The sequence below is a fragment of the Otolemur garnettii genome, unplaced genomic scaffold (genome assembly GCF_000181295.1).
Source record: "Otolemur garnettii isolate 467f Iridium unplaced genomic scaffold, OtoGar3 scaffold00058, whole genome shotgun sequence".
NCBI lineage: Eukaryota > Metazoa > Chordata > Mammalia > Primates > Galagidae > Otolemur > Otolemur garnettii.
Window position 1 is genome coordinate 7,236,509 of NW_003852453.1, and position 20,412 is coordinate 7,256,920.

General features: G+C 44.4%; 1 pseudogene; it reads right to left on the reverse strand.

The window, feature by feature from the left end:
* Nucleotides 1–18,552: 18,552 nt before the first annotated feature.
* LOC100959760 lies at nucleotides 18,553–18,993 on the reverse strand (annotated as a pseudogene).
* Between the last annotated feature and the right edge of the window lie 1,419 nt (nucleotides 18,994–20,412).

A 20,412-nucleotide genomic window follows, 5' to 3' on the forward strand; every position in this document is an offset into this window, starting at 1 on the left:
GATTAAAGGATAACAATGAAAACCATCAAAACCTTCTACATAGGTGTGGGTCAGAAAAGAAATTATAATCAAAATAACCAGATAGTTAAAACTGGGTGGCAAAAGATTAGTTTTCAAGGCCTGTGCTTCAAAGACAAAACTATAGTGAGATAATTCTGACCCCAAAGTCACAAATTATAGAAGAATTACTGAGCTAAGTATCCAACTCAAGGAGGTAAAAAGTGAACAAGTCAAAAAGAGGGTAGGAAAAAGATGACAGAAATTCATAAAGTGGAAAATAAAATAGTTTGATCAGCAAAGTTAAAATCTGTCTCTTTGAACAAACAGGCAAAATTCTGACGAGATCCAAGAAAATGAGAGCAAGTCCAGTGAGCGATATTAACAAAAAGGAGAAAATCATGAGAACGCCGTGAAGGGCTTTATGCAAATAAATGTGAAAACTTACAGGAAATGGAATATTTCTAGAAATGTGTAGTAATCAAAAGTGACTCAAAAAGAAATAGAAAACCTAAGTAGTACCTTCAATAAATATAATCAGTAGCATGAAACTATTTCCAGAAGCAGCAGGTCCAGAGGGCTTTTTAAAGTAAGTGTTATCACCACCAAAGAACTGATAACCCCGATTTTTATATAATCTATATTCTCGAATGGAAAGACATTCCTTTCAAGATTTTGATGTCAGATTTTCCAACGGACATCAAAATAAGACAAGAACACTGTAGAAAAGTAGAACTTTGGGAAACTATTATTTGTGAATATATATTTAAAAATCCTTTTCAAAAAATATATCAAGGAAAAATTTGTAAACAGGTAGTATATGTATTAATTCCATCAAAGGGCTGGGTGAGGTGGCTCATGTCTATAACCCAACACTTTGGGAGGTTGGGGCGGGAGGACCACTTGAGGCCAGAAGTTGGAGACCATCAAAGACTGGTGAAGATTAGAGAAGGCATTAATGTAATCCACCATATTAATAGAAGAAAAAAAGCATGATCATAACAATAAGCAATGAGAAAGTTGCAATCCACTCACATCTTTTTCATGGCAAAAGCCATTGTAAACTGGAAATTGAAGGGAACTTTCTTACTTTGATAAACAGTGCCTACCAAAAACTCACAACAAATACATACATGACGCATTAAATGTAAAGTCAGTGATGATACAAATTGCCTCTATTCTGATAATTAGCCCTGTTCTGGAAGTCCTAGAAAGCACACTAAAATAAGAAAAATAAGAAAGCAAAAGAATTTTGAAGGCAGAAATAAAATAGTTTACTTACGTACGTTCTTAATACAATTGTCTACATAGAAAATCCAAAAGAATTGATCAATTATAGGAAAATGCAAAGACATCTAGAAATGAGATCAATATACCAAAAGCAGTTATATACACAGGATCAACATAAAGTTCATAGACAGTTGAAAATAGTTGTAATTTTAAGTTCCACGAGAACTTTATGTCTACCCCGTGTCTGTCTATATGCACACACACCAGTGATAAATCATCAAAGATGTAATCAGAAACCTTTATTCATAATACCAACAAATTTTGAAGTACTTAGGATTAAATATATTAAAGGCTTTTGCAGCAAAAATTATAAAACTTTTTGGAAGGTCAAAAACATAGTGGCTAAATAAATTCGAAATATTTCTGGAAGGAACCGTCAGTAATATACATGAGGCAACCACTCTCAGATACACAGAATTCTAACAGATCCTTCTCAGAACACGACAAGCTGATGCTAAAATTCATATGGTATAATATGGGTTGAAAAATGCTCAGGGGAGCACTCAATAACTCTGAGGTGCGACCATCATCATCGTCATCACCACCATCATCTCTGTTTGATAAAGCAAGAATGTCGTGTCTTTCTAGTGACACTCAATCCCTACTGCGATTGTCTTTTGAGGAAAAGCAACTTAGAGAACACAGCTGCCATTTCTCCAGCTCCTGGAAAGACGAGTTTCACGACATTGCTGTGGCACCACAAGGGCACTTACTGGAAATACCAAGTGTTTATTGATTTCAAAGTCTCTATGAGTCTATCACCAATGACAATTTCTTATCTAGTAAGGATTCCTCACCTGACAGGGCAAGGCCAGGAGACAAAAACCAAACACACAAAAGAACCCCAACAACAACAACAACACCCTGTGAATAAGAATTGAGGCCTCTTTGGAATGAAGCAATGTATGTAGCTCAAACATGACCTTGCCGTTTTCTTGGGAATTTAGAGAACTGTCTCTCTGCTTGTGACATCTGGCACTCCACATGTCTTTCTGGAACGGCCTTTCTAAGGCTGTAGTATTTCACTCCACTGAGGTATATCATTTTTGCCCCATGCACAGGCTTCACAAGTATTTATTGAGCATTTACTATGTGTCAGTCAAAGTTCTAAAAACCACAGTTAGAGCAATAAACAGAACTGACAGAAAGCCCTTACCCTCAAGGGGCTTACACTCTTGTGAGAAAAAGCAAAGAGAAACAAGACAGCTACGCAAAAATACACAGTATGTTACCCAGAAGTTAACGCCTAGGAGAAAATGAAGTGGGTGGTAGTGGTTTAGGATAGAGCAGGGCTGCTGGAAGACAGGAGTCAGGCAGGGGTCCTTGCTGAGGTAACACTTGAGTAGAGACCTGACAGAGAGGAAGGAGTGAATCATATCGACAGCTAGGGGAACAGTGTTCTGCAAAGAGGGAACAGAATGTACAAAATGTCTGAAGTCAGAGTGTGCTTGGTTCATTCAAGACAGGTAAATAAGGCTATGATGGCCAGAACAAAGTGAACCCAAGGGCACAGTAAGAGAAGAGGTTAGGGAAGTAATGAGGTGGAGCCCAACTGATGTTGGGCCTTATACACCCTTGCAGGGAATTGGGTTTTGCTGGGAAAGCAATGGGGAGCTTCAGAAGGGTTTGGAGCAGAAGGGTAACAAATCCCAGCACATGTTGTTAAGTCCTGCCCTCTCTGGCAGCTGGGTCGTGCACAGACGTGGTGCAGACTACTGGGAGACCTGCCCACAGGTGGTGGGGCTTGGACCAGGGAGGCGGCAGAGGAGAACAACTGGAAGCTTCCAAGGTGTTGTCTTATCAAGAATCCCAGAGGTGGTGGTGCCCATAGCTCAGTGGGTAGGGTGCCAGCCACATACACCGAGGTTGGCAGGTTCAAACCCAGCCCAGGCCAGCTAAAACAACAATAACAACTGCAACAAAAAATATGGCGGGCATTGTGGCAAGTGCCTGTGGTCCCAGCTACTTGGGAGGCTGAGGCAAGAGAATCGCTTAAACCCAGAGTTTGAGGTTGCTGTGAGGTATGAAGCCACCGCTCTCTACCCAGGGTGATAGCTTGAGACTCTGTCACAAAAAAAAAAAAAAAAAAAAAGAGAGAGAGAGAGAGAATCCCAAAGGTTGGAGCCTCTCAGACACGCCCTCTGTGGCCCCAAGGATGCCTTGGGGGAAAGACATTATTTCAGAGTCAGCTTTGGTAGCAGCCTAAGGGGACAGCATTCACATGGAGTACCCATATCCAGGGTTGTGGAATCAATTCTGTTAGCCTGACCTTAGCCCAAGACAGGATCCCTGGGAGACCCCTCCCCAGGGCAAGCACTAGAAGACAAGGCCAGGAACGCCCTGCAGCGCTACTGGTGAGAAGAGTCTCCTGCTGTGGTTGACAGCTCCTCCCAAAGTTCCCAGTTTCTACTGACACACTGGAACAACCTCATTTTAGTGACTCAGGCTTTGTACATTTGCTAATAAATCTATGATGGACATAGATATGCACAAAAGATATGCAATGACAAATCCTTGTTTATTCATTGCTATTTATTTAATGGTCTTCTACTGTGTGCCAGGTACTGCATTAAGACTTTTAACATAAGTTATCTTATTCAGTCTCCTAACTCAACATGGGAGGTATAAATAGCTTAATTTTGCAGCTGGAAAATTGAAACTCAGGGATAAGATACAACTTCCTCAAGTTTGTACGACCAGTAATTAGTGGGGTTGATATTTATATCTAGCCTGGCCTTCACGCCTGTGGCTTTTTCTACCATCCCATGCTGCCTTGAATTAGTCTACAAACACTGGCTGCCTGACTTCCACGGAAGGATTTTTGGACACGAATCTTATCTGAGCTATAAGGCTGACTCCTTTTTATTTTTAAGCAAGTAGTTTACAGCAAGGGTTGATAAACGTTTTCTTAAAGGGTCAGAGAATAAATACCTGGTCTTTGTGTCTGTTGCAACTGCTGAACTCAGGTCTTGTAGAATAAAAGTAACCTTGGACAATATGAAAAGAACTAAGTGGGGTTGTGTTCCAGTAAAACTTTAACTACAAAAACGGGTTGGACTTGGTCTTTGAGGCATCATTTGTGGCCCACTGGTATCTAGGCTGAAAGCAATGGAGAGTTTCAGGATCTAGGCTGATGGGATTCAACTGTTCTACCATGTAGTAGATGTGCAGACTTCAGGAGGTTATTTAAATTTACTATGTAAAATTGGGATCGTGTATTATAGGGTTGTTGTAAGGATTAAATAACTGAATAGATGGTCTTTGGAAATTCACAAATGAAAAGTATTATTGTATGCCTGCCCTCCCTCAAGATTCTTTAATTGAAACCAACATCAATTTACAACAGACTCCCGTTAAGGGAAGCCAGATGACTTTAAGATCTCCAAAGAAAGAGTTTAGTGTTCTGAGTCAGAACAGATTCATTTTCTGAACATATTCTTCATGTGGTCCCTGAACACGTATTTACTGAGCACTTACTGTGTGCCAGGCACACGGCAAGGCCAGAAGGTGTTCATGCCCGGCCATGCTCTGTGCTAATGTTTGCGTTTAGGGGAATACCTGCTTTGGTTGTCAATGAAAAAGAAAAAAGCCTTCCAGACAGAACAATTATTATAATGTAGTGTTTAGGGTTTCAGAACCAATCCACTAAGAAGTGACTCCCAGGTCCTTAAGTACATTCCACATCTGGATTTGACTCCAATTGAGTTTGGTCATTACGGTTTAACCACCAGGGTATTAATGGAAGCACTAAAAAAGTACCTCCGGTCAGTTTCATTACCTAATGGCCTTTGGGTTTTCTAATGCATCTTAATAAGAGCTGTTGAATATGCATAGACTAGCCTAGATTTTATAAGGAACAGTTTACAGTGATTTAAAAAAAAAAAAAAAAACTTCCCACATTCTCCTGAGGCTTCGAGTACACTTATTTTTTCTATTAATTTTTCCAAATATGATTGTACTTTAATGTCTGGTTGAAAGCTATTAGTACTTTTTTGTTTATTAAGTTAAATGCTATAAAAATTCTCTGCTGGTTTAGTTTACAGTTCTGCACTGAGTTCCCCACTTCGTCTGAGTCTTTAAGATGCGTTCTCCCAAATGTTAAACAATTTCTCAGAAAGTCATAGCTTGATGCCAGGCATAAGATTTTATTTTCTTTAACTCGACTTATTTTAAGAATTAAGTATACCATTTGCTAATTAAATTACTCAGTACTGATTCTAGAACTCTCTGTTGAAAACCGGCTTTGATAAAAAGCCGTTTGAAACATCAGTTCCTGTGGTTCTCTCCAAGTGTGGGAACGCTGATACCCCATATTTGATACATAATTCCATAAGATTTTATTTTTGTTGTAAAGTCTATTGAAAGCATATTTTAAAATAAAAATATTTAAGCTGTAACAATATCTATTTATTAACTACTGGCTGGGTTTGATTCCAATTTGGGGGAGGACAAGGAGGAGAGCTCTAACCTAATAGAAAGTAATTGTGAAAAGACCACTTTTCCCAAAGTTGGCTCTTGTTCAAGCTACATATGGTCACATAATCTTTTAAAAAGCACAGTCCAAGTCTCGATTTAATTATGTAACAGCATAAATGGAATTACACTGCTGATGAAGTTTACTGCTTGAGCTCAAGCAAACGCCCACCGGGCTGGTGGCTTGATGGTGACTCACTCACTCTGACCATCAGAGACGCCCAGGACACTTGTCCAGCTCTTCCTTGAATCACAGTGGCTTCATCCTGATGGCATTTCAGTCACCTTGTAAACTGTTAGTTACTGTTTTATGGAACTACATGATGTCTTCCATTATTCTGCTTTCTATTTTTTGGGTGGCAGGGATATTGGCCAACATGTTGGCTCTTGAAAGATTGCTCTATGGTGGACTTTGGGTGGGTTTAGACTAGAGAACTGTCCTAACATTCAAGGGCATAGGACTCTAGGATGCTGCCATCTCTACCTTGCAGCCTCCACATTGCTAATCATCTGGGAAGGGAATGAAGGACCTTTAGATTAGTCTTCTTCCTTTTATAAATAAAGCAACTAAAACCATAGACAAGTGTCTGTAACCATGGGTCAGGGACTTGGAAGCTGGAAGGGAACCTGGACTTTCTTTTCTGAGTGCAGCCCTCACCGTTGGGTCAACACTCTGCCTGGGGAGTCTACCAAGCTGGGATCCCTCCTTCTAGGGCACAGTCATCACCACGAGCTTCCCTCATGGCGGCTGTCACAGGAGACTTGGAATTCTTCAAGGGATTGAGTTTGATTCTCTCCACATCCTCAGCACCCAGAACAGGACCTAGCGACTAGCCCATGTTTATACTCATAAATGGAACTCTAACCTGAGAACAGTCTCCATATGCACAAAGGCATCGAGGATCTTGAGGGCTTATATGTTTCTCAGATGAGAAAATAGAGATTCAACAGAGTTAGATCGTCGGTTCAACATCTCACCATCAGTAAGTGACAAAGGGGATCGATCCCCTTTCAGACCCACATTTGTCTCTAAAACCCAAGCTTTTTATATCGTAATCCAGAAATAATGAAAAGGGAGGTAGAAAATGGTAAGTTCCTTCAGGGATCATATCTGAAGAATCCTGAGGCTTGAGGAAGGGATCACTGCCCAGGAAAAGGCCTCCACGTATCTACCCTCCAGGCATCTCAAAGACAGCTGAGTCCAGGCGCTTTCTCCCCGGCTGATTTTCCCATCATTGTTAATCTGTAGCCACACCTCTCTGCCATTGGACCTGAGAGCCACCAGAGATTAGCCTCAGGAATTTCAGCGAAGGTGGACGAGAATGTGGCCGCCTGGGTAGAGAGCGTGCCACCTTACACTTCCAATAAGCCACAGAGAGCTGTGCTAATGCAGGACAGGCCACAGCCCACCAGCCACTTCGCAAATCAAGCGTTAGTCTCTTACTGTAGGCTAAAGGCTCATGCAGGCAGCCCCCTGCCAGAAAGTCACTTGTTGGTGACAGCAATGTCCCCTTCTTGCCAGCAGGTCTCATTCTGTCTTCTCAAGGATCACTGAAACCCCCCCTGAAAGTTTTGCAGGCAGTATTTGATCATTGACCTCCATCCTTGCCAACTGCATACTTATTCATCATGAGCCACGACACCAACTTATTGTTGTCTGTGAAAAACTGGATTTATGAAAATATTCTCTCCTTTGAGACTGATGTCATAAGGAGAGACGTCTTCTCCCAATTTGCTGGCTCGTGCTGATCAGACGTAAGGAACTTCTGGTCGAAATGTAACGTGCAGAGTAACTACTTTTGTGTTTCAAAATCTATTATCTTGCCTTTTTATTTACTTCTTTTATCTCTGTGGTTGTACTCCTCACTCTTGCAAAAATAGTTTTTTTTTTTTTTTTTTTTAGGAATTAAAGGTCATCTCTTTCTCATTCTGAGTAAGACAATAAGAGATAATAACTCACCATGGGTCCCTTTTTGCTTTGGTTGCTAGGAAGCTCAGAATCAAACTTTGTCTTTCACAATCGTTTTCCCTTGGCTTACCTTGAGCCCCCATAATCTAATCACCACCCATTATTACTCTGTTTTACTCTTTTTATGTCCTTTTACTGTTTCTGTCCTTTTTTTTAATTTTTATTTTTGGAAGCTACCTTAACTCCTGTTTGAAAGACAGAGCAGCATAAATAATTGATCATTCTTAACCCCAATACACGCTGCAGATAAACGTAGCCTTTCAAAAATGATCCTTCCCTTCACTCTGCCACTCTCAAATTCCCAACAGCACGTCCTTCATCTGAGCAGAGAATCACTGGCTGATTCTGTACCTTCCATTTGGCCTCCAGCCTAGAACTGAGACGCAGAAGCCAAGTTAGGGCCCCTCCTTAAGTACTCCGGAGGATCTCTGTTATTGCCACGGGCAGCTCCCTAACCCCTCCACAAGCCTCCTTCCAACAGGTTACAGGATGGAGATATTTTAACGGGTGTTATCACTTATTACGGTTGACATATAACCATTCGAGAATAGCATCTATTTTAATGTCTGAATTATTTTTTCTAAAACTAATGGGCAACATTCTAAAACTCTCCCGATCACAAAAGACAATTTGATTCATCACAAATAAAACCCCTCTGAGCAGACACGAATGAAGTTTGAGCCACTCGAGTTCTTTTTCCTGTCTGATAAAACCATTATCACGTCTACAGCTTTGACAATGCCGAACCACATTCCTTTGATCATCTTATAAAATTAATTGATCTTGCTTATCTATTGTTCTATTCGAAATCATTTAATTGAGGATATTAAGAGAAGTAATGGTAACAACTAAAGCATTTATTAGGCGCTGATGTTCCAACTTGCAATGTGATTTTCGTAATCTACATTTCTCCATCACCAAATTCTATTCTTGTGGGAATTTGCATATAGAGCACCTCCAGCCACAAATAATTTGCTAGTGCTTAACGTCCTGAGGGCCAGCCATACACTGTAGCAAATCACTGCAGCTATACTTAATTTTAATTATTCTTTTAAATCAGATAGATACCCTGCAGTGAAATTCTTATAATTAAATAGAAATTAAAAGTTTCTAAAAGGCTTAACTTCAAATTTAAATGCAAATGAATGCACCAGAATCAAAAGGTTCTCCACCCTCCACCGTCATTCTCCAAAATGACAAGGGAGTGTCGAAAAACTTGAAGGGATCGTGAAGCCTTATTTTGACATCAAAGAGGTCGTTGGGACCTCAATCCATTGCATTTTGCATCGCCTGGCCAATGACACCTGCTAGGTCATTTTCAAACAGTGTATGTGCTTGAGAAGAACTTAGATGTACTGTGAAAAATTTTAAATATCATTCATTAAATTATCTTTGAAAGAAGTTCCAAGTGCAGTAAGTATATTCTATTTTTCACTATTTTTTTTGATCAACATAATTCAAGTGGGCATGGGAGTTTAACTACAGGTTCAAGTGCACCATAGATATAAAAGGTTGGAAAGCACAGTGCCAGGTACTCTAGAAGACCCAGTGTTCCCAAGTGACAGGTGCCCAAGAGAATTACTTTGGTTTAGTTTGGCCGAGAAGTAGACTCCCTATAAGGATTCTTGTGCAAGGTAAAGGGAAGTGGTCCCAGAAGGGGGAGTAATAGAGTGGACGAGTGAAGTGGGGGAAAGAGAACAGCCAGGAAAGAGAAAGTTATCAAACAGATCCGTCCGGGGCTCCATCCTGCAGGGGAACACTGGGAGTCAGCACAGACGCCTGGCCCAGGGTGAGGGAGCTGGGGTATTGGTCCATCACCTCCCAGCTGTCAGTAGGGCAGGCGGCTGCTTCTGACCAGGGCTGGTTCCCTGTGTGTGAGCCTGGGCAGGCCTGCAGCCTGAGAAAGACCCCAGGCAAAGGGATGCCAAGCTCCCCTGAGGGCCCCAAAGTGATGAGGTCCAGGGACGTCCACTACTAGTCCACCGCCTAAATGCAGCCTGCAGGTGTGTTTTATTTGACCCATAGAAAGTTTATTTAAAAAAACAAAAACATCGGAATGTTTTACTTAAGAATTGAGATTTCTGCATTCTCTCTCTCTCTCAAAAACAAAACAAAACAGAAAAACATTCTCCTCAGTCTAGAGTAGGATTGGAGTCTTTTAGCAAATACTTATTTGGTGATACATTACATATACTAAGTATTACCCCACGTAGGCACGAAAGACCCTAAGGCTAGGTCCTTAGTTTCTGGAAAGTGCTTGACTTTCCCCTGTAGCAAAGCTGTATCAAGATGTCATCTGTGGCTCAGAGATAGGACCAACTCCGGGAGTCCCGGAGGACTAGGAAGCTTAGATTTCCACCTGCTCACAGGACAAATCTGCCCTCCATGCAGATCTATCCCCACTCTGCACAGCCCGGTGAGGGCTGCAAGCCCTGATGGCGAACCAGACCCTCTTTTAAGTATACCACGTATGCATTTAGACTCATGAATTCTTGCAACCTCCTACAATTCTTGCCATGGATTCTGAGCAAGTGAAGTGATTTGCACAAGGTAGCACTGTCAGAGGCCAAGTCCAAATTCAATACAGTCTGATTCTACGGTTTGGGTCCGTAACCACAGGTCAGGGATTTTTCAGCTGGTGTGCCCTGAGCGGATCTTAGGTAGGCTATGAAAATCTTTAAAGATCATTAATTTAATGAAATTATTTTTGAAAGAAATTGAAAGCACAGTAAGTATACTCTTTTTCTCATCAACATAATTTAAGTGTGCCACGGAAGTTTGACTATAGTTTCAAGTGTGCCGTGAGATAAAAAATGTCGAACAACACGGCCATAGACAGAACTATTTCCATGTGCCTGCTGGGTGCAGTGCCAGCGCCTGGCTCGTCCCTCATCACCACTGTTTGCCCTCTGTGTCCGTGCAGTCCTGAACCCTCTTCTTGGCAATTCAGAACCACGCTTCTGTGGACCTTCAAGCCTCCCCTCAGATGCTGGCCCACTCCAGTCTCAAACGTCTGCTGAATTTCTGCAGCAACTTTGGTCTGAACTCTTGTACTTGACACTGAACTCTGCATGATGGTCATTTGTCATTGACAGAGGTCACAGTGCTGAGGGTTGAGGGGGAAGCAAATTTGGTAGGTAAAACCACAGCTGGTAAAGATCCAATTCTCACACAAAAATAATAAAAATAGCAATAGAGAAATTAGCTGGGAGCTATGGCCGGCACCTGTAGTCCGAGCTACTTGGGAGGCTGAGGCAAGAAATCACTTGAACCCAAGAGTCTGAGGTTGCTGTGAGCTAGGCTGACACCACGGGACTGTAGTCAGATTCTGTCTCAAACCCCCCCTAAAAACAAGACACAGGCTCAGCGCCTGTGGCTCAAGTGGCTAAGGCGCCAGCCTCATACACCTGAGCTGGCGGGTTCGAATCCAGCCTGGGCATTGGGCAGGTGCCCAATGTTGTCCACCAAACAACAATGACAGCTAAAACCAAAAAATAACCGGGCATTGTGGCAAGTGCCTGTAATCCCAGCTAACTGGGAGGCGGAGGCATGAGAATTGCTTGGGCCCAGGAGTTGGAGGTGCTGTGAGCTGTGACGCCACAGCACTCTACCCAGGGTATAAGCTTGAGGCTCTATCTCAAAAACAAACAAAAAACCTCCCCAAAATTCAAGAAAACAAAAAATCTCATGTATTTTTAAAAAATACATCTAAGTCAAAGTTTTTAGAAGGCATCCGTTTCTGATCTAAATCAACTTAATTGCCATTAAAAAGTTGTCCTGGAAGTTAGCACTGTCTGTGACCTCAAGGTGTTCTGAGGAATATTTGTCCTCAAACTCCGTGCCATAGATCCATATGAAGGTTTTCAGGCTTGGCCTCACGGATTTGAAAATGTAATGCTTTTTGTATCTGATACTATGTGTCTTTATTTTCCTTGTCCTCAACAAAATGTTTGTTTTATCTTTGTCACAAATGGTGCAGGTCCTTAAGAATATAAGGTTGGGGGACTGTCTCATATTCTGAACATCCATGGACAGAATTGAACAGACCTTTTCTCCTTGGGCGACACGGTAGGTGTCCCGTTAGTACACTGGAACATCTTCAGGGGAAGGTGGGTTTTCAGGGGAAGTAAAGGAAGTGAGGAGGGGACTAGAGAAAATCCACAGTCCCCGGGCTCATCTCCTGGGGCCTTCTGCTCCTCAGCCCCAGCCAACTGTCACCCTGCAAGAAAGTGGGTACCTTTTCATTCTTGAAAGAAAGTCAGAAATTCAGGTTTCAATATAGATCTGCCAGTTTATTTTAACATTGGCAGCTATAATTTCATTATGTTTTTAATGTAACACGGGCCAAATTCAAACATGTGTGAGCAGCAGGGCCCCAGCCTTGGGCAGCCAGATCATCAAGTGCGTTCAGCAGAGCCGGGGTGAACGTCTCACCGTCATGTTGTTCAAGGGCATGAACTTGTCACATATCCGTGACAGCAGAGCTTAGAGTTTTAGAATCTACGTGCAGAACTGAAGCAATAATTGAAGAAGGACTGTACTTTTCCCTGGAAGTGTCCATTAATGTTACGTGTCCCCTGTCCCTTCCCAATACTGGAAGCACCAATGGAGTCCTGGTGCCTGCCCTGAGTCATTCTCTCATTCAGTGAAACCTGCATGCTCGGTGCTTCTCCGGGCACTGAGAAATGACAGTCAACAAAAAGGCTGAAATTCTCTGTCTTCATAGAATGTACCTCTTAATAGGGATGGTAATATTGACCACACCTGGGATAGTAGGACTGGGGCAGGTGCTGAATGAAAAGGGCTGATTGATGTCACCTGGTGCAGAGCTCAGTGTGGCCTGGCTCTGCCAGCAGCCACAGCCAGCTGTTCCCTTCTGCATTAAAATTGGAACCTTGATAGTCATTTTTAGAACCACATTTTTGCCTACACGGAGCTCTAACCTAAGTTAGATTGAATAGAAACCCTGGCACTGTTCCCACTCCATCCCCACCCGCACTTGGAGCAGTACACGCAGCTTTGATTGTTTCAGTGAAAACCATTTAGCAGACTAAGCATCTCCCTTCAAAGAGCGATCATCCCTTAACCTGTCCTTTCAGGCTGGAGTCACTGGGAGATACCGAGGGGGCAGACGTGTTATTTGACAAGTGTTACATCTGCTCCAACAGGGGAGACGCAACCTTCAAGCTCATCGCGGTGCCGTTTTGAACCTGGCGTGCCGGCGAGATGGCACCAAGGGTAACAGGAAATCTGATAGCTCGGAGCTGAAACACGAGGATGGGCAGACAGCAGAATAGCAAAGCAGTTATGGGCTGTGATTATGATCGTAACCCTGACACGAGACTCAGACACCCATTTTGCCCCAGAGATGTGCGTACACAGCACCAGGGTTTCCGAGCTGCTTTGCAGCTGAGAGAACTAGGACACATTTCTGCAACATGGAGCTTTTCAGAATGAGTCTTCCCCAGACCCCCAAAACTAAGGAACTCAGTAAGGAGCCGGTAAGAGCCCGTCTTCCCTCCTTACTGACAATACTAGAATTGGACATGGGACTGGAGTTCGGGTTTTGACTCCATCTAAGCTACATAAACAGAAAGCAGTTCTACTGCTAGTCGCACCATCCTGGTTTCTTCCCCACTTGCCGCAAGGCTGCCCGGGTCTCATGTTCTCTGCAGAATCCCAAGAGAGCCTGTGCTGTGGGAAGAGGCTTACTTAGCGTCTCCACTAAGAAGCTCGTTTTACAGATGAGTGGGGAGAGGCCCAGGGAAGCCAGGTGCTTTCCCCAAAGCCACACGCCAAGCATCTCCTCTGTTCCCAGCAGTGCCCTAAGTGGTGGAATGGGGATGGCCGAGACCAGAGTCTCTGAGAAAGTGGGATGCTTTTTTACCATCTGGAGGAGGGCCATGGAGAAGGTGATTGGAGGCCATAGGGGAGTAACACTCGTGCCAGGGATGCTAATGGCAGATCTGGTGCCCTGGGCTGGCACCAACATTCCAATCTCCTTGGAAAATAATTATTTATTTTTACTTAAGGAACCAATTAGATTTATTAATCTATCTAACAGAAGAGGTCACACAACTAAATTTGGGAACTTATCCTAGAAAAAAGGGCCACGTATCTCATTGGTGAATGTCACTACAGTCACCAGATGGCCACGGGGAGGACTTGGAAGGTGGCTGGGGTGACATTCAGCAATGAGGTTATGTAGCAGCTTTTAAAGGACGAGTTCACAAACTTAATTGTCAGATCTCATACAATGACAGCTCTGATGGCCTTCCAGAGGGAGTTTCTGCTTTGACAGGTGGATTAGGTGCTGGCGTTGGTGCCTAGCTTCCCAAGGGGAGGACCTTGGAGGTGCCCACAGGGACATTTGGCAATGGGGTACGTCATAGCATGTTTTCTAGGATGAGTCTGTGAACTTAATTATCTGACCTCTTAGATACTAAAAAGAAACAGAATGTACAGGTTCTTAGAGTTTAGGGCATATCATTTAGAAGTTTATCTGTTGTGATTGACAGAAAACACATCTCAAACTTCTTTAAAAAATCATCGTTTCTAAGTGTAGTCTCATAATTTAAAAATGAAGGTGTCTGCCTTCAGGCCTGGCTTGATCCAGAGGCTCCAACTGCATCATCAGAACTCAGTTTCTTACCACCTCATGTTTCTGCTTCTCTCTGTGTGGGCTTTGCTCTCAGGCAGGCTTTCTGAGTAGCTGGTGGCTCCAGAATCCCTCTGCACAGGACCAAGTCCCACAGAAAGAGACAGCTTCTCCTCTCCAAGAGACCTCACAAAATTTCTATGCCTGACTCTCTTTGGCCCAGACTGAGTCACACAGTCACCTCTGAATCAATAATTGTGACCAGAGGAATAGGATTATTGGATTGGCCAGATCCAAACAGAGGCTGCAAGTGGAGACTGGAACACCCAATTACTTTGGCTCAGAATATGAGAGGGATCAATCATTAGCCATGGAGGAAAATCGAGGTGATTGTCAGATGGGTGAAGAGATGAAGGAAACAAAAGACACCCAGCGAAGTAGGCCAGACTTTGGAGAGAAAGCTGAGACTGTGGAGAAGCCCTGGGTGGGTGGGAGGGATGGGGAGGGGGTTGGGCGTGGGGGGTGGGGAGGAAGTCTCTAGGGCCACTGTGGTCTATTCAGGAAAATGTGTGCAATTTTAATTCCAAAGCATTAACCAGATTCAGCAATTTCCTGGATTAGGATACTGAAAAATGACGCCAGCCAAACACCGGGCACGTTGGAAGTCGATGCCTCTTGCTAGCGTGCTGACAAATTGCCAATATGCATGCAGCCGGCACTGTGACGCCCCTCACACATTTAGGCCGACTTCGCGGGAGCCCCAGATGCCGCGGCAGGGACGCTCTCGTGTGTTTACTGGAAAGGTGCTGTACGTGGCAGGTGCGTGCTGGCTCCCTGCCTCTCCATCTCTATTCCCAGGCGTCCTCAGTCTTGACTTGAATAAAATCATAATTGCAACAGAAGCCTTTGTAACTTAACTGGAAGCAACACACCCCACAGTATCCGAGGTGCCATTTTTATGTCTTTCTAGAATTTTCTTAACTCCTTGTCAGGTGATGGATGATGTTCTGGATTGCTCTGCCTTCTCCCCTCACAGATGCCAGATGGAATGATGCAGATTAAGAGGTCAGGAATAATCATGTTTACAGCTGAAGAGATGGTCATACCACACGTGGTGTCAGGCCCAGGTTTGCTTTCTGAATTATAATCCTTTTGAAACTCCTTCCTTCCTTCCTTCCTCCCTCCCTCTCTTCCTTTCTCTCTCTTTCTTTCTCTTTTTCTCTCTTTTCTTTTCTTTCTTTTTTTGAGACAGAGTTACCCTGGGTAGAGTGCCGTGTCATCATAGCTCACAGCAACTTCAAACTCTTGGGTTCAAGAGATCCTCTTGCCTCAGCCTCCCGAGTAGCTGGGACTACAGGCCCCTGCCACAGCACCCAACTAATTTTTCTATTTTTAGTAGAGACGGTGTCTCACTCTTGCTCAGGCTGGTCTGGAACTCCTGAGCTCAAGTAATCCACCTTTCCAGTCTCCAGAGTGCTAGGATTACAGGTGTGAGCACTGGGCCGGGCCTAAAATAGTTTCTTTGGTATATTTAGGGAGAAACCTAGAATGGTTCTTATCTTCAATTTCTCTTATATTGGAGAAAAGGGGTGAAAGAGAGGGAGAGGAAAACTAGAGTCCAACTATATAAAACATATTTAGTTTCCCAGTTTCCCACAAGATTTGAGATAAACAGCACTCGGGTGTGAGTCATCACGCCAGCAGCCCCAGACTAGGCCCTTCTCATGGCTCCGTCCTTCATGAAACAAAGACGTGCCTGTTGGAGAGTTCTGGAGGTGATGGACCCATTGCAGGGCACGAGGCTGGGTGTGTATCCCCGGGCTGGAAAATCTGTTTTGCCTAACGGTGGCCTCCTCATGACGGATCACATGGGTCTGTGAGAAGTCTGGCCGGGGATGGGCATGTGGAATTTGAGGGTGAGGGTAACTGGCTCAGGGAGGGACGGAGGCCACAATAATCCTGGTCCTGCAAGGCAGTGAAAAGGAGCAGACACCAGGACCCATCTGCGCTCCCCACCCACAGCAGGGAGGACAGGGACTGGGACACAGACCAGGAGTGACAGACAGGAAAACAAAGAGAAAAAGGACTGTGTACCAATCGGACAGAGGGGACCGCCAAGTGCAGTGTCTTCTATGTAGTTCAAGCCACTACAAAATAAATAAGTGAAACAGGTGTGCTGTCTAGGTGAACCTGTGTACCACTTATGTGGGTAAAGTTGCCGGCGGTGCCGAGAAAACAACATCCCCCTCTGGAGGCACATCTGCCCCCGTGTGTTTCTGCTCTTACACAGACTGCAGACTCCTTTGCTGGTGAGCTGGGGTTCCTGAGTTGGGTTCGGACGTTGTAGGTGAGCTGGGGTTCCTGAGTTGGGCTCAGACGCTGCAGGTGAGCTGGGGTTCCTGAGTCGGGCTCGGACGCTGCAGGTGAGCTGGGGTTCCTGAGTCGGGCTCGGACGCTGCAGGTGAGCTGGGGTTCCTGAGTCGGGCTCGGACGCTGCTGAATTTGCACCTATCCTCCCACACCCCTGACACCAGTTTCAAATCCTGAAGCTAAAACAGGGAGGCAGCATTACACACACTCCGAAACTTCAGGGAGGGGCTCCGGGGTCTGGCCTCGGATAAGAGAAGTAGGTAAATGTCCTTTCAACCAGTTTTGGGGGAGGACACCCTCTCTGTTGGGACTTGGGCTAGGGCAGGGGATACACAGATTCAAATGCCCTTGAAGAGCGCTGGTCTTACAGAGGATGGCAGCTGTTTGTAAACTTCTATGGGAGCTACACACCCAGGTGCTGTTATGAGGGCTGTTTTCAGAAGAGGACAGTGACAGTGGAGTACGAGGGAGGGAGGGATAGACCAGAGCTGAAAGGAGGAAGTGGTGGCAAAATGGCATGAACTGGGCTTGAGTCCCTTAACAAATGACGACACCAGTGCCGACCCTGTGCCAGGCGCTGGCCTGAGCACATTGCATCCACAAAACCATTTCATCTTTACAAGTCCACGAGGCAGGCACAGCTGCTACCCCAGATGAAGACCCTGAGGCACAGAGTCAAGGCCTGGGCTGGGGGAGGCCCTCAAGTGAGTTCCATCTTACATTCTGTACCGCTGGCGTCTTCCCACACTCTAATCCTGGCCTGCAGTGAGACGTCAAGTAACTTGCTGAAGGTCACACAGGGAGTAAGTGGCAGAGCTGGGATTTGGAGCAGGGCAGTCTGGCTCCAGGGTCTGAGCCACGACCCAGCCATCCTGCCCCTCTGCAAACACTTAGGCAGCACCTGCTGGGAGCCGGGGCTCGGTGAGCTCTGGGGGTGATGGTGGGAAAACGGATGCTGTCCCTGCCTACGATCAAGGGAGGGAGGGTTTATAAACTGCTGTAAAATTATAGTTGTGAGGAATACACAAAGGAAATGTCCACGGTGCTCTGTGGATAATAACAGGGGAAACTGACCAATCCAGATGAGGAGAGGGGTCCAGAGAACAGGGACAGCTTCTCTCATCAATAGCTGGGCAGAGGTCAGAAGCCTGAGTGGAGTAGTGCACGTTACAGGAATAGCACATGCAAAGTCCCTGTGGCAGGAGGGGTCAGGGCCCCTCTGTGGCTGTACCTGCAGAGGTGGGCCACACAGAGCCCTAGAGATCAGGACTTTGACTTTTATTCTGAGGGTGATGGGGATACACTAGAAGGACCTCCCAGAAAAGCAAATACATGAACCAACAAACCAGCCCAGGACCAAGGTGTCTGACAATCTGCAGAGGCAGTTCGTCAAGCCTGGAAGAGAGTGGATTCCCAAAGAGAGGCCAGAATGGCCACAGACATTTAGGGAGAAGGTCCTACATGCTGTGGACATGGGGAATTTTAAGTTGTGTGAAACAGGGAGGGATGTGGCCAGCTTTGCAATAATGAAGAAGAATGGGGGAGAGGGCTGGAATCAGGTGAGGAAGCCACTGCAACGGAGAGAGGTTCAGGGTGCAGAGTAAGGAAAAGAGACAAGAGACAAGACATGGCCACCAGCTGGAAGTGGAGGCTCAGGCTGACGACAGCAGTATCTCGGCAACATTTTTTAAGGTTAGCCATTTTGATTTAATTTGATGGAGTGGCTTTTTTTTTTTTAGACAGTTTCATTCTGTTGCACAGCTTAGGGAATGACTTAAGTACAAATGCAACATATGGCAAACAATTTCTTACCAAAAAAAGTCATAAATTAAACCAAAGTATTTTATAGAATTTACTACAAAACACCATACAAACTGCCTTCACTTAAGCTCTGTCTCCGTATCCGGCGAGCCAGCTGGATGTCCCTGGGCATGATGGTGACCCTCTTTTCGAGTGGATGGCACACAGCTTGGTGTCTTCCAACAGACCCACCAGGTACGCCTCACTCGCCTCCTGCAGCGCACCAATCGCCACACTCTGAAACCTCAAGTCGGTTTTGAAATCCTGGGCGACCTCCCACGCCAGACTCTGGAAAGGCAGCTTCGGGATGAGCAGCTCAGTGGTTTTCTGATAACGACGAATCTGTCTGAGCGCCACTGGGCCGGGCCTGTAGCGATGAGGCTTCTTCATGCCACGAGTGGAGGGAGCGCTCTTCTGGGCAGCTTTGGTGGCCAGCTGTTTGCGGGGGGGCTTTTCCCCCAGTGGATTTACGCGCCGTCTGCTTGGTTCCAGCCATTTTCTTTTATCCAACGCCGAAGTTTTAGGCCGCTTCTCAGAGCGCCGAGCTGCTTCTCGTGCCCAAAGAAGAGCCGCAGTCACCGAGTAGAAAAAAGATGCTTCTCCAACTACCGACCGAACCGCTCTGCGCTCCCTGGAGAACGTTTCATGCTCTGGAGGAATACAGGTTCTGCCTTCGTTGGGTGAAGTGTTCTTTACACGTCTGTTAAGACCAGTTGGTGATGGTTAAGTCTTCTTCCCTTTTGATCTTTGTTTTATTCATTAATGAAAGTGGGGGTATTGAGTCCCCCTGCTGTCATTATAGAGCTATTTCTCCCTACAGTTCCATCAATGTTTACTTTACATACTGAGTTCTGATGTTTTATGCATATGTTTATAATTGTTATATCTTCTTGGTGAATTGACTATCACCATACGATGTTCTTGGTAACAGTTTTTGACTTAAAGTCTATTTTGGCTGATACTATTTCATAGTCTAGCCACCTCTGCACTCTCTTTTGGCAGAAAGAAGAAAACAAGTGAACTAGAATTTAGAACAATTGAAACTCTTGAGTGTGATAAGTAGTAAGACAAAAGGATGAAGGAAAGTGAACAAAATCTAAGGCACCTGGTCAAGCGGACCAAGGAATGCTTTATGGGCGTCCCAGACATAGACAGAGAAAAGGGCAGAAAGATTATTTAAAGAAATACTGGCCCCAAACTCCCCAAATATGATGCATGATATCCACCCAAAAATCCAAGGATCTCAATGACCTCCAAGTAAGATAAACACAAAGAGATCCACACCAAGATCATTATGATCAGACTTTCAAAGGTCGAAGACAAAAAGAATCTTGAAAGAAATCAGAAGTGACTCATGGCATACAAACCATCCTCAGTAAGATCATGAGATGATTTCTGATCAGAAAGTTCGAAAGTCAGAAGACAATGGGATAACACATTCAACGTGTGAAAAGAAAATAACTGTCAACCAAGAATGCTATATCTGGTAAAACTGTCCTTGAAAAATGAGAGCGAGATAAGACATTCCCAGATAAACAAACTGGGAAGGGGTTGGGTGGTTTATGACCTTTAGACCTGATCTAAAGGAAATGTTATAGGAAATTTTTTAGGTTGATATGAAAAAAAGCTTGGCAGGAACTCAAGCCCTATGTAAAGATCTCTAGTAAAGTAAATGCATAGAAAAATACAAAAGCCAGTAATATGATAATCTTGGTTTGTAACTCAAGTTTTTACTTTCTATAGGATTGAAAAGTTCAATGCATAAATACCATAAATCTATGTACATGGTATAAAGATACAATTTGTGATATCAGTAACGTAAGTGGGGACAGAGCTGAAAAGGGGTAGAGTTTTGTATGGAATTGAAGTTAAGTTGGTATCACCTCAAAATAGATTGTTATAATATTAGGACGTT